Genomic DNA, 13,372 nt, shown 5'->3' on the forward strand with positions numbered 1-13,372 from the left:
TGCCCAGGACCTTAGGGCACCATCTGTTTTGTTGTTTACCGATGAAATGAAGATGCCAGAGGAGAAGAAATCAAACGCTGCAAAAGTCTGTAGTAAAAATAAGATGTTCGCAATTGGACTAACTTTGACTCTTGTCATCATTGCTATAATAATGTGGGTTGTAGAGGAAGTAGCTCCGGCTCAAAACTTATTGACTGTTACTACTCCTGTCCCCACCGAACATTCTTATTTTACTCTTCCCTATCATGAAAAGAAGCACCGAATGTCGTATCTCAATAACACTTTCATACAAATGTTGCATCATACTCATAATGCTACGACCATTACCAACTGCTGGGTATGTGGAATGATGCTAGCTCATCAGAAGAAGGGAGGAATGCCTTTCATTCCCTTGCCATTCTCGCATAATGGCTCCTGTAGAGCCTGGTTCGCACTGCTGTGGGTCTCTGAAATTGCTAATATTACTCTAGCTGATGTAGGAGGACTTAATGCAAAACTTAATAAAGTTTATTACCCCGATGAGGAAGGGGACCCACAAGCCAAAGGAACTGTACAGGAAATGGAGGAGTATCAGAAAGGAAATTCCTCCACACCTTATGTTTTCCCCAACACCCGAACTGCCAAGAGTAACGTTTTGTTATTGCTGTTACTAGAGTCCGATCAAATCTTTGTGTGAGCAGTTTTGGTAGTATCCCAGTGGGAAAAGGTGACTGTACTACAGTATTGAACATTACTCGAGCGATCAAGAGCAGTTTTCTATCCTCACACAACACTTATTTCATTTGTGGGAGTAAAGCTACTATCATCTACCAATCGGATGGTCTGGAATATGTTATGTGTCCTTCTTGATTCCTCCTGTGTTCCTAGCACCTGTATCTTGTCATAAAGATCAAAAACGGTTTAATGACATTTCCTTGAATTGATTCAAAATTTGTGACTCTTTTTCTTTGTTGGTGCGGCTTAGCAGGAAAATCAGACGCTTAACCTGTGTAGTAGAGTCTGTGACTAATCAGACAGCAATGGCGCTTGGAAATATTACGGAAAAATCCAAATTACGAGAATTGTAACATTACAAAATAGAATGGTGCTAGATGTCATTCTAGCTGATCGTGGTGGAGCATGTCGCATTATCGGTAGTAGTTGTTGTGTATTTATCCCTGACCACGCCCCTTCTGTTTATGATGCCATTTCCAAAATGCATAAAATAGCCACTGAAATACATCAAGATTCAGGAACATGGACTTGGGCTGGATGGTTCTGGAGCGTATTTTCTGTATGGGGTTTAAAAATATTATTGGCCTTGTTCATAATTATTGCAGTTCTCTTCTCTTGTAGTGTATGTATCCAATGCAGGCCAATGCTTTGTTCCATCTGTATTTCCACTTGTACTACTTATCTACCATCTAAAACAAATGTACAAAATGTAAATGCCCGTTTAGCAATAGATCAAGAAGTCAGCGATATGATGCTAATTGATAGACATGATATTTATTGTACCCCTTTAAAAGCATAAGAAAATATCTTAGCTTATGCTTGAAAGGCCGTCTGTGGAAAATGTGTAATATTTTACTTAGCATAAGCTACTGCCATTTTGGCTGTGGTGTCCATTTAGTTTCCTTCGTAATTCTTTCGTCTTCTGCTGCTCGTGTTTTCACTCTGCTTGTGTTATCTATTTTAGTTGACTTCCTGACTCAGCTAAAAGCAATGTACGTGCTGAGGGTTTGTAGCTGCCAGTGCACCTGGTCATAGATGTTAACTGTTGTTTATTTACTGCTGCCATAAGCATTCCTGCTCCCCCCTGCCCTTGTTTGCTGATAACTATTTCTAAAACTTGTTCTTCCTATTTCTGTTCACATGCTTACATTGCAGAAAACGGGTATAAAAGGGACACGGTTTGTGAATCCAGTGTACTACCTCATGCAGCACTTGAGAGTGCTGTGTGGATGTGGTCCCACTCATGAGTGATTAATAAACTTGGTATTTATTCCAACACCAGTGCTGATCTTTATTTTGTTGGTCTCTGGACCCATGGATAAGAGGGTGACCCTCCACCAGGGTGCCCACTTTTAGGCACATTTCTACAAAGTTTCTACCTGGGGGAAGCTGGGGAGCAGTAAGAACTGGGTGACCTGTGTCTGCTGAGGTCTGCAACAGGGGTGAACTTGGGGTGGTGATTTTGATAAATTCTATTTGTGTTATCCATCCCCATCCCCTGGTGCACAGTCCTCATGTAGTGTCTCACTGTAAATCCCTCTATTTGCATACTTTCTGGAAGTCCCTGTGTTTGCATAATTCATTCCTACTGTTTTGGTGCCATATCTTTTCACACAGTGACTCCCTATCTGATCGACACAACACAGCAGCAACAACACTCCTACTATTGGAATTATTAACTTCTGGATGGCTCTCAGCCATGAGGGCATCCAGCCAAGATCGAACCAGTCCGGGGAAATGTCTACCGGAGCATCCCCCTCTTCGGCCATCTTTATTCCTAAATTGTCAACTCCTCAATGGCTTTTTTGATAGACCCATTCTCTGCATCGTTTGCTGGCACGAACGTGCAGCAGCTTTTGCCGATCCTATGGCATACTCCACCTTCCATTGCTGTCAGCATGTCTAGAACATAGTGGTGCTCTAGAACCATAAGTCTCAAAGGACGTAGTTCTTCCTTGATAGCATTCAGTCCGTCCCTTGTGCTGTTGATAGCGTTCATGGCTTTATTGCGGGTGACCTCGATCCATCGAGCATTTGCTCCTGTCTGAAACAGTGGAACAAGGCCCCCAAAGAACACCTGAGCATCGTTGAACAGGCGGAATGCTTGAGGAATTTCTTTATAGGGGGTATTGGCAAAATATTCGGCTGCTCACCGGTGACGATGGAGGAAGGTGACGTCGCCAGTCATCGGGTGTGAATGGATGTGGGAGACATTGGTAGCTGGGACGACCAGGTGCACTTCGTGCAGGCTCACCAAGGTGCAAAGGCCATTCCAGTGAGGAGGCAGTCGGAGATAGAGGCGTTCTCGAACTGCATATCAAAATTAAAAATAGTGTTGTTGCAGTCTGTGTTACATCCAACAAGTACGGAGCCATTACCTAAGAAACAAAGAAGAGGATTTTTCAGTTTAAATGCTTTTTTTTTTGTTTGGACATTCCTTCCCCACCCCTGGTGTATCTTCCGCCTTCCTGACTATATGTCTTCACATTCATCCTCAACTTCCCAGTCGATCCCTTCTTCATAATCTGAATCTACCCAAAGGGGGCCTAAAGATACTGCTTTGCATACCACGAAGCCAGGACCATTCCACTTGTTGTTGTAAAAAATGTATGACCCCAGGCATAGCACTGTCCTATTTTGACTGGGGCAGCTACTTAATGTGTGTGTGTGTTTCATTGACCCATCGCATTTAGCTGGGTGTAAGGATGTTAAGATAAATCCACATTCCCTAATTACCTGTGCCTTATAGTCCATGTCTCTTACTCTTCTCCTACGCATATCCTGTATTATTTCCTCAAGGGCAGTTGGGTCAGAGACTACTTTGTATACATTGTAGGTGTAGTCCCATTTTGTGGTGTTTACATATGCTGTGGATATGTCAGCCGCAATGACCTGAATTTGCCCTTGTATGCGGCAAAGATACAAGTGCAAAAGGCATTTGTCAATGAATGGTGGTACTTCCTTAGGGAAAATCAGTCTGTCAGCCCCAACCGCATGGGGAATATATAAACACACATAGCAGGACTCATTCGTTACTGCTTTCCTCACTGTGGTCATATCTTTGTACCATGAGTTATCTAATAGGGAAGAGTGGACCCAATGATCCCTTATCGACTCTTCTGAACCTGGTGTGGGTCCTCGACCCTTCTGTATTTCATGAAGCTGTTGAGATGTCATGCGCACACGGCGTTTGTGAGGGAACCATGAGAGGGACTTAGTTCTGTGGAAAGCAAAAGTGAATCAACGGACTCTGTGTTGGCAGGAAGGGCGTTGGCGGAGTGCTGGTGGCTGTATTGTGAGATCAACGGTACGATCCCATCCTGAATTGTTGTCAATGGGTGAAGGTGGTGGGAAGATGAGGGATATATTGATACTGACAGTACTAAGAGGAGAAGTAAAACCTCTGACGCTAGCGAGGGCGCTTGTCTGACAATATGTGGCACGGGGTATGTTACCAGGCAGGCGGGAAGGCAACCTGGGGTGTACAGTGTTGTTTGCACTAGCTATCTTTTGAATAACAAGGGTGTTCTTGGGACATTGATAGGAGCACATTGCAAACCAGTTGATAACAGCCACTATTCCTCCCACAAAAAAGAACAATATTAATATGCATGTACATAACTTAGCATGACTTATTTCCGTGCGGCGTGTTCTTTTGGGGCTGAAGCCATAAACGACCATGCGATCACCATCTTCTTCCTCTGTGATAGTCAATGGAAACATGGTTACTTCCTGGAGTTGGTCATCAATCAGTTCTGGGATGGTGCAGGGTTGAGTCGCACATCAGTCCAGTGTATCCATGCCTTCCTCTCAGTGATACGGACAGCTGTGGGTGAAGAGTCTATTACATTGTAAGGACCTTTATACTTGGGATCCTTCCACTTCCTAACAGCTTTCCTGATAAAACTTTGTGTGCCAGGATGGATGGGCGGGAGTTCAGTAGAGGTGGGGCCCTTGTTCTTTTTGTTTGATATCTGGGTAGAGAGGTACTGCACAGCACGTGTTAGTGCACACAAATATTCATATAATTCTGCTTTAACAATCTCAGAAGAAGTCCCAGAGTCAATTTTGGGCCTCGTTGAGGGAACTGTAACATTTATTGAGCGACCAGTAATGAGCTGGTGGGGTGTAAGATGGTGATTGGAGCTGGGAGAATTTCTGACTGCAAATAAGGCAATTGGTAAACAATAGAGCCATTTCTTTCCAATTGTTGCACTTATCTTACCTTTCAGCAGGCCTTTAAGGCACTCGCAAATGCCATTGCTTTGTGGGTGATATGCTGAGGTCAATTTATGTTTGATCCCTAACATGGTTGTGAGAAGGGCAAAGATTGCGTTTGAAAAATGGCTGCCATTGTCAGAGCAAATCACGGCGGGGAAACCCCAGCGCGAAATGACCTCACGGGGCAGGAAGTTAGCTGCCTCTTTGGCATCGCATTGGACACATGGTACAGCTTTGATCCATCGTGAGAATGGACATACTACCACAATGACGTATCGATAGTTTTGGAATCGATCAATCATGTCAACATAATCAATGTGTAGTTCTTTAAAAGGGCCATCTGGTTTTGGTATTGTAGATGCAACTGCTTTCATGGAGGGATGAGGTGAGTATTGCTGACAAATGAGACATTTATTAACGAAAAGCTGTACTAGTTCATTGGCATTGGGAATGAACCAGTCGGTTTGTAAAATGGTGGTCATATTATCTCTGGAGACATGTGTGGGAAGGTGTAACTGGTCTAGCGATACTTGTAACAGGGCCTGTGGCATGACTGGTTTTCCGGTCATTACTTGTTTATAAATGAAATCTCAGGCATCCTGTTGTACTCCCCTCTTCTTCAACAGGTCTTTTTCTTGTGATGGGGCACTTTCCTGTATCTCTCTGAGATGTAACTGCGCAATGTGATCATATTGCTCTCTACTGTCAATTACATGTGGAGGCGTAAATTTAGGAGTGTCTGCATCTGCATCATCTTTGTCCTGTTGTGTTACTGGTGTACATGGTGTGCAAGCAAGATGGGAGCATGCTGTCCTTCGGGGGGTATGTCAGGTGGTGGTGGTATGAGTGCGGGAATCCTAGCTGCGGCCTTAGCTGCCCAGTCTGCCAGAGCGTTACCTCTAGAGACAAAGTCTTGACCATTGGTGTATTCAGCACATTTCACAACAATCACCTCAGTTGGCAGTATCAATACTTCTATCAGTTCTTCGAGCAATTGTCTGTGCATTACAGGTGTTATCCAATTTGAGGAAGCCATGCCTTTTCCATCGTAGGATACTGGAATGTGTTGTTGTTGTGACATAAGCAGAATCTGAATATACAGCGATGCGTGAGTATGCGCCCTCTTTCAAGGCAACGATCAAGGCTACAAGTTCTGCTGCTTTTGCTGAGTAGTGTGAAGGTACAGTGATTTGCTGTACAATGTCTAGGGAATCAGAGGAGTCATTTTGATGTGCTCGAACTACTGCAGCTCCTGTATACCTTATTCCTGTCTCTTGATCGATAGTGGAGGAACCATCGACAAAGTTTACTGTACTGTCTGGCAATGGGTCCTCCTTTGCTGTCCCTGACTCATCTGGACAGTATGTGGCACAGTCATGGGAATCATCATCTGTGCTTGCAACTAGGATGGGCGAAGAACGTGGTGGGATTTACTGTGTGACACTTGACAACTTTCAGAGATGGCAATGATAGGATGTCTTTGTAACCTGATACTCTTTGTGTAGTCAAAGTTGTTTTGGCTTTTTGTATTATTGCAAAAACAGCATGTTCAGTGTGTAGTGTTAACGGGGAACCCATGACTATGCGGGTGCTCTTTTCAACGGCGAATGCAGCGGCAGCCAATGCTTGCTCACATGGATAATGTCCTTTCATGACTGAGTCTAGCATGCTGTTGAAGTAGGCAATGGGCTTGTGGCCCATGGGGTATTTCTGAGTAAGAACTGCTGTCATAGCTTGACCATCACAGTGGGTGAAAAGGTATAATTTGTATGTGTAGTCAGGGGATCCTAACACTGGTGCAAATGTAATTTCAACTTTCAACTGAGTGAAGCCTGTGGTCATTTCAGGTGTCCAATCTATTTTGTTTTGTCTGTCTTTGGCCATTTTAACAGCTTTTAGCAGTGGGGCAGTGATGGTGGAAAAGTCAAAGACCCACTGTCAGACATAATTCACTAAGCCTAGGAATTTCTGCATGTCTCTGACTGTCTGTGGCTCAGGTGTACCCTGTATAGCTTGTATTCTGTCTTGGGTGACTCTTCTTCCTGACGCTGAGAGCAACTGTCCAAGGTAGTGTACTTCTTTCTGACGGTATTGAAGCTTCTGTTTGTCTACCTTATATCCCCTCTGTGCTAGTGTTGTGAGCAGAGCAATTGTATCCTGTCGGCACTGTTGCTCCGTTGGACTACAGAGCAGTATGTCGTTGACATATTGCAGCAGGGTACTATCACATTAGAAATTTGATAGATCGGCCTTGACGACCCTGTTAAAGACACTGGGGGATTCACAATACCCCTGTGGCAGTCACATATATTGCATCTGAGTATTGCGAAATTGGAAGGAAGTCAGATATTGACTATCTGGGTGAAGTGGGACACTGAAAAAGGCATTTTTCAGGTCAATGACGGAAAAATACTGTGCATCTTGAGGAATATTGGTAAGTATCACTGAGGGTCAGGAACTATTGGGAATTCTGGTACGACAATGTTGTTAAGTGGACTCAAATCATGAACTAGACGCCATTGGTTCGACTTGGACTTCCATACAGGAAACAGGCATGTGTTGCAAGGAGATCTGCAGGGGTATATCACTCCCTGATCCAGCAATGCCTGTATGGTAGGGGCAATTCCCTCCTCTGCTTCCTTGGACAAAGGCTACTGGCGCACTCTTGGGAATATGGCGCCCTGTTTAAGAGTTATTCTAAATGGTGCAGCTGATCGAATGAGGCCTACATCATTTGGACCTTTAGTCCACAGATTGTTAGGTACCTGAGCTAGGTCTGTGTCATGTATAGTGTCTACTTGTGTGGGTGGTGCTGGCGTCCTTATTTCCATTGCCACTGAGAGAGGAACTTCATTTAAGTAGACAACTTCTGTTTTTGAATAATCTTCAGGAGAGCCAAAGAGTTGGTTGTCTGAAATGTTTGTCACCAATTGTCCAGGCTCAATGAAAATGACGCAGGCCCAGGTGTGGGCGTAGTCGTCAATTGCTTGGAAGGCCCCATATGTGGATGCAATTTCAAGAGCATGTATGACTAAGATCATGTTTCTGTCTGGTACTGGGGAATTTTGGGACTTTGGGCGAAAGAGAAACTCTTTTGGGAGCTGGACAGTGTGGCCGTGCGGTTCTGGTGTGGTAGCAACCATGATGTGTACCGCAGTGGAGAATGCTTGTTCATCCACTTGGCGGGCTCTTATTTGATCTTTCAAGGAGGAGTCCACAGTGAGTGCCATCATCCTTGCCAAAGGTGTACCGGGAATGGAGCAAATCATTGTGCCGTTCTCATCAAAATGGATGGTCATATTTAATTTAGCCATGAGGTCACGGCCCAAGACATTCACTGGGGATCATTGTGAGTAGAGAAGACGCTGCTCCACGCATTTACCTCCTACTTCTACTTGTACTGGCTTGGTGAAGGGGACCCTTGCTATTGCCCCAGAGAATCCCTGTGCGCCCGCTATCTGATTTGAAATGGGTAGTGCTCCACCTGTGATACAGGAATAAGTAGCACCAGTGTCAATGAGAAAGCTGTAGGTTTTGTTGTTTATCATGACAAACACAATGGGGTCCTCCCTGACATCAGTTATACATGACAAAACTGGGCACACAAGAGTTGTCTGTAGGGTGTCCTAACCGGAGTACCCTCCAGCTTGGTATTGCTGGACGGTGCCCTGCGTGAATGGATTGGTAGGTGATAGCACTGTGCCTCCCTGAGGCGTGAATGCTTGTGCTTGGGGCATCATTTGGTAAACAGCTGTTTGTGGCTGTTGCGCTTGTGGTTGTGCTTGTGGTGCTGGAACCTGTAACTGTGTAATTGCAGGGGCCTGCAGCTGTAGTTGTTGCTGCATGGGCTTGTGTTGTAATGGTGGGAGATAGGAATGTATTATTTGAGTCTGAACATGTTGTGACTGTATTTGCTGCTGTTGTTGGTATTGGGGGAGCTGCATTTGCTGGGGTCCCCTGACTGCCGCCCCATTCTCATCCCGCATTTTTGCCTGGCATTCTCTTGCAAAGTGTACTGGTAGCCGACAATAGTAGCATACCCGTGGTTCTGGCTGCTGTGTGTTCCTTTTTGTCCCATCCCTCTACCTCTGCCTCTGCCTTGCATGCCTGTATTTCTAGGCCTCATCTGCTGGTTACCATAATATGGTTGCTGCTGCTGGTTACCATAATATGTTTGCTGCTGCTGTGTATTGCCATATGATTGCAGTTGTATATAGTCATAGGGGGCTGAGCATGTATGGATGGTGCAGCTATCTGTGAGTTACCTGCTAATGCATTTAGGGCATTTTGTGGAAAATTGGTAACGGCAGTCATTTGGTTGACTGGTGAGGCGAGCATGACTGTATCTGGAAGATCTTTTTTCTTAAGCTTCTGCTGCATTAATTTTGTGGCTGCATTTTCAATAGCTAATTGTCTATTCTTGTCCTTTTCCTGTTTTTTTTTGCAGAAGTGGATAATGTGATCCTGTATCTCGGACCATGGTTTGGCTTCCATTGCTACAATTCCATCTAACTTGTCCTGTATGTCAGATGGTAGTCCTTTCTTTACCATGTGGTAGAAAAGCCTACTGTTCCCTCCTGCTGCGTTCCATTTATCTCCTAACTCTTGATGCCATTTTTCCTTCATTCTTGAAATATAGTTGGCTGGATCCTCATTTGCTTGCATTGTCTGTGACATGAGGGACCCAATATCCGGAACATCCGGAAAGTTTCTACGCAGTTGGACCCAGACGTGTGCTCTTATTTTGTTAAACGTCTCCCCATCCTACTGTGTTTCAATGATGGTGATTTTGTTAGCACTGATGCTTTTAAATATGTCTTCTGCTTCTTCCCCCATGATAGGGATAGGGGATATGAAAAGTCTGCTCATCTCCAAGTTGACACCTGCAGTGTTCTTTTCCAGGGTCGCTATCCATTTGCCAGCGCCCTTTGTCAGTGGGGGGAGCTGTTTCTTCAAATTGTCTTTGTCCATTTGAGACCATGGAACGTAGACGGGGGGCATTCGCGCTTTTGAACAATAGGGGCATCTGGCGTGTTACCCTGGTGGGTGGTGGTGTATGCAAGGTAGGGTCATATTCATGTGCATGCTTCTGCCATATTTTTAGACTTACTGCCATGTAGGCATAGTCCCAATCTTCATCTTCCTCTCTATATAGGATGCAGTCTTGGGCCGTGGCCAAATGTTGTGGATGGAAGGACCCTCCTCTTGGCCATGGAAACATCTCTTCGTTAGTGCAGTGTGCCAAATTATCAGAGAAGGGCCTGACATGAAAATTCAGTCTCCTCTCTAAGTGTTACTATGTCATTAAGTGTTAATTCGGTATGGGGTAATGGCATTGGTTTGCCGAACAGCATCCAATTGCGTTTACTTCTCTGTCTGACAGAGCGCAATGATGCTGTACCTGTGACATCATACAGTATGTCATCCGGCCTACCAAGTGTCCCTAAAATGTGCAATTGCTCTATTTCTGTCTTTTACCTCCTCTTACTTTTTGCTCCCTCTATATCATGGGACAGTGTTTGTTCTGTGTTGGTCATTAAATCGAGGTTGGACTTTGGTGGTGGGGGCGAGAGAAAGGGGTTTAGACTAGTAGTAGGTACTTGTGTCCGGGACATGTTTGAAATGCGCTCCTCAGTCCTGTGTGGCCCTGTCGCACCCTGTGTTATTTCAGGAGTGTCTGTGTGCAGTGTCTGCCGTAACTGTGTGTCTGGCCCTACACCATCCTGAGGCTGGGGAGCTGTGATGGCCACACCATCTAATAAATGCGTATGGTTCTTAAGTTGTTAGCATGCTTGTTCTACTTTCATTGACATGCGCCTCATAACTGCAGCATCACCAGTGGGGCTAGGCGACTGACTTTCAGGTATCACACTAGTGCTTTGGTCATTAAATGTGATGCCGTTGGTACTTGTGTTCATATGTCGATCACTTCTCCATTTATTGAAGTGCTCTTGAGAATATACATCAGGTGGGTCTTGTTCACTATCCCTAGAATGCATGTTAACAATTGGGTGAACCAACAGTAGGGGCCTACCCTCACATTGGCAAAAGGCAGCTGAAGGCAATTTCTTATTTAGTTGACATTGTGGGCTTGGGGGGTGCTGGTGTTTAGTGAGGGACAAGATGCTGGGATCAGTGGGGCTAGGTGGCGTAGGATCGGGGTATGAGCTGTGCAAAGAGGGTTTTTGTGCGTGATCATTTATCCATTCATTTATTTGCGACTGGGTGATTATTTCAGGTGACTCTTGCCTGCCAGCCCTATATTCCTTATGAAGGCCTGGCGATTGGTCATTAGGTAGGATAGGAAAGAGCTACTGCTCGCCACTGAAGGATGTATGAGAACCAGGGCGTGAGGTGTGCGAGGTGGAATGCGGAGCATTGGATGGTCTATCGCAGTCTTCGTTCTCTTCTAATTTTTGTGATACACTATTGTGCGCTGGTGTGAGTTTTAGAATAAATTGTGCATCTACCTGGCCTGGCAGTCCTGCTATTGCGGCCTCTATTGTTGAGTTCTGGGTGGTAAGGGATGGTGTGCTTTGGGTGCGATCCGTTGGCTGATCACTTCGTGTAGTAAGGGTGTCTTCTGGGCATATGCCAGAGTGGCCTATGGCTGTTTTTTCATTCGATCTGGGCTCTACGACTGTATCGATAGTTGTTTCAGGATACATCCCCACGGAATTTTTTGATGCTAGCCCTGTGTCTAAATCTACAGGAAGGGCAGGGTACATCCCGCCTATATGGAACACCGGGGGAGGGGCGGTGGGCATTAATGTGGGCTCAGCTGTTTCCTAGTAAATGCGAAATAAGGAAAGGGTATTTTTACGTTTTTGGAGTTTGGATCTGGAATACTTTGCTTCCAGGAATGTCGTGATGTGTTCTAGAGCTGCACAGTCAAACGTACCTTCAAGGGGCCAAGTGTTAGTCACATTTTTCGTGTGCTTGTGAAGCTCTTTACAGTGTTTATTATTAATGATGTGCTGCTCTTGGCCTGTGAAGTTTTGCAATAGGTATTATAATGGAGTGGCCATAGTACTGTATTTAGGGGTCTATTTGGATGGCGGGCGGATCGCCCCCGCCGGGCCGGCGGTAGCCACTGCTGGTCCGGCAGGGGCGATTCGCCCGACATTCTCGCCTGATTGACCCCCCGCCATATTAGTATGGCTGGGGGGTCTGCGGTGGACAGAAAGACCGTCCACTGCTTTTCCGCTGGTCGACTAGTCGAGTGGGCAGAAAAAAGGCATTACATGGTGGCGGTGTCTGCAAGACACCACCATTCATATTATGGTTCAGGCGGCGAATCGCCTTTACATGGCGGCGTTGTCGCCATGGAAAGGCATGCGGTTCCTGCTTATGGGGGTCCGTTGCGGGCCCCCGGGCTTTTTGGGGGTGGAGGGGTGCACATGGAGGGTACCTATGGTACCCCCGTCATTGCCATGCACTACGTGGCAGGCACCATGTGGTGCCTGCCACGTAGTGCATGGCAATGCTGTGCACAGTCTGTATACATTGCGAGTGGGTCTGCAGCCAGCAGATCCACCCGCAATGTATATTGCCCAGGATGCGCCCGCCAGTGTGGCAGGCGCATCATAATGCACATGGCGGAACCGCCGCCACTTCGGCAGTCAGTCCCTATCTCCGTGGCCATAGTAATGGATCCCTTAGTGTATAAATGTAGAATAGGCTTAAATGAAAGCAGGCGTATTGCTGTGGGGACACGCACCCTCATTATGCTCTGCCCTTCAAATGCTTGGATCCAGGTCTCTCACAAGTTCTTCTCCTACTGCCTGAAGGATGGTAAGGTATATACTCTCTTTTAATTCTTGCTCCTGTGGTCCTGAATATACCCCTTCAGGAGAGAAATCAGGGAACTGAAGCTGGCTGCTCAGACAGGCAACAGCAATCTTACTTTGGAGTGGGTTTCTTGGCCATGGACTGGATAATAACGTTGGTATCTCCAAGCCTGGAGCTACTAGGATAATATGTACATTGATTTTATCCAGTGTTTTGTCCACTGTACAGCTCAAAATTCTGTTCATGTGTCTGCTAGTGTGAAACCACCAATTGCAGAAGGACAATAGAGTTGCTTGCAGTCAGGTGCGTGGGTATTTATTATACTTTTTCCACTGGAGTGTCCCTGTTTAGTAGTTTGTACTGTGGTACGCGATCTGTTTAAAGAGTAGTTGTAGGAAGTACCTGAAATACCTGAGTAATGTAGTTGGGAATTACTTGGAGCCTGACTTGTCGTCCATGGACGACGTCAATGCCCAGGACGTCAAATACTGTCAAGAGGACAGCACTCGTTAAAGGTGTAGCTGGGATGAAGGAGGCAGGGTGACCCCTGGTTAGCCGTATAATATGTCTGTTAATTAAATACACACTGATCTGTGGCATTACAGGGCCTACTGGGGTTGGCTAGGCACTTGTCATGAAATCACAG

The sequence above is a fragment of the Triturus cristatus genome, chromosome 5_2 (genome assembly GCF_964204655.1).
Source record: "Triturus cristatus chromosome 5_2, aTriCri1.1, whole genome shotgun sequence".
In the NCBI taxonomy this organism is placed as follows: Eukaryota; Metazoa; Chordata; class Amphibia; order Caudata; family Salamandridae; genus Triturus; species Triturus cristatus.